A 2,423-nucleotide genomic window follows, 5' to 3' on the forward strand; every position below is an offset into this window, starting at 1 on the left:
GGTATGTATTTTGCTTAAATAGTGGTGCTGTGAACTGGAAGAGTTCAAAGCAAGACACAGTTGTTGATTCTACTATAGAGGCCGAGTATATTGTTGCTTCTGGTGCAGCAAAAGAGGTTGTTTGGATCAGAAAATTTATTACAGAGCTTGGTGTAGTTCCTAGCATAGTGAACCCAATAGACCTCTATTGTGATAACAATGGGGCAATTACACAGGTTAAGGAACCTCGCTCTCATCAGCGATCCAAACACATACTACAGCGGTTCCATCTCATTCGAGAGATCATCGATAGAGGAGATGTGAGGATATGCAGAGTATCGACTGATGCTAACATTGCGGATCCTTTGACCAAGACTTTGGCACAGAGGAAGCATGATGGTCACACTAGGTCACTGGGTATTAGATATTTCAGTGATTGACACTAGTGCTAGTGGGAGATTATTAGTGTTAGCCCTTAGAGTCAATTATGAGATGATTGATAAGGAAACTTTTGTATCATATTTCATTAATAAAAGATAAAGTTTATGGTTATTATATTTACTTCAAATCTGTGCCAGATGAATAAGTATAATAATGTCCTAGGGTAGTAGGTTTTAGTCTACAGCATATCAATTGGTTGAATTGATAGTGGGAGGTTGTAGATATATATAGAACACTACTCTTAACTATTTCTAGTCAAGCTTTAATATACAAGGGCAATATTAATGCGTTGAGACTAGTATGTAGGTCAACTGATGACTTAATCTCACAAGTCATGAATATAAGATATTAAGTTGACACATTGGTATATATTAGAGAATATGTACTGAATTGACCCACCATGAGAATGTTTCATGGATCATTATATGAGTGTCATAAACATTCTCATAGTGACTATTAGTATAAATAATTCTTAGACTTGAAGTCACTACGATTTCCTACATAAGGAGTTATGTATTTTAGTATCGGTAAACATCACCTGTAACAAGGTGGACTATAAAGTCAATCACTGGGTATGCAATAAGTTATGCGGAGGGATGTGAGTGATGTAGATGGGACCTATCCCTTTCATATGACAAAAGTGATATCTATGGGCCCCTTGATTAAGTAGGACTACTAAAATGCATGATCATGCTTCAAATAAGTTAATATGAGATATTGAGCTCATTTGGTTAAGTGAGTCTACTTAGAGATCAAGTAACATAAAGATTGATAAGGGGATGACATGGTCTATGCCTCATAGATCAATTTAAATATCGAGGATAGAAAGACCAAGTTATACAAGATAATAGAAATAGAAAGGTTAGGTCGGATCTCGACATTCTCATCACTTGGGTAGCAATGATGCATTGCTAGATGCCACTCATTGCTTATATATCTAAAATATTATTTTAGATACATTGCCAACGTTATAAGAATCTATTGGGTCACACACAAAGAACATGCTAATTTAGAGATGAATTTATTTTAGTTTGACTAAAATATGATGGATCCTAAGATTATAGGATTAAGTCTAATTCGAGTTAAACTCAAATGAATCCAACTATTGGATTATTAGATTGAGTCTAATCTGAATTAGACTCATTGGATTAGACTCAACCACTAAAGAGGATTAATATATATTAATAGAGATTAATGGAGCATTGATGAAAAGGAGAGCAAAAGGTAAAAATCTTTTGTATTCATTGGATGCCCCTTTGTATTCATTGGATGACCTTTTGTATTCTTTGGATGAGTACAAAAGGCTATTTTTTATATATTTGGTGGGCGATCACTTCTATCTCTCCTCTTGGCCAAACCATCCAAGTTACTAGCACAACGAAGGTGGTTCTTCTTCGAAGGCTGAGTTCGTGTGACTAACGAAGGACGTGTTTATTGTAGGATCAAACGAACACGCTAGTTGAATGGCGTGTTTCACTTTTTTAGTCGATTTTTGATTATCGAGAGTAAAACTTATGGAAGCGAAAATATTTCGTAAGCGAAAGAATATGCGATAGTAATGCGAAAGTAAAGATAGCGCACGAACACAATCGATTTACTTGGTTCACAGCCCAAGGCTGCTACTCCAAGGCCCACGGTCTTCGACCGTTTACCGATGGGCAATCCACTAGATAGGACTTGTTCCTTACGGATACAAGTCAATCAATTACAAATCACTGATAACAATAAGATGAACTTTGTAATTAAGTACTAGTTACCGAAAAGTATGTCGAAATTTGTTTGATTGTTGCTTTTCTTGCGAATTCGACGTAGCGATAGCTCTAGGGTTGCTCGGGAATGCTCAGGGCGCCGTCGTCTCAACAGAGTGCTCGTGTAGAATGTAAAAATTGATGTCTTGCCCTCTGGTCGAACTGTTCTTTTATATACCGACTCAAGTCGACTCGAACCCTATCTCAAGTCGACTCCAGCTCAGCTTGATCCACTTTGTCCGCGGCGACTGTGTC

The sequence above is a fragment of the Curcuma longa genome, chromosome 21 (genome assembly GCF_044706935.1).
Source record: "Curcuma longa cultivar G26 ecotype Majalengka, Jawa Barat chromosome 21, ITB_CL_G26_1.1, whole genome shotgun sequence".
NCBI lineage: Eukaryota > Viridiplantae > Streptophyta > Magnoliopsida > Zingiberales > Zingiberaceae > Curcuma > Curcuma longa.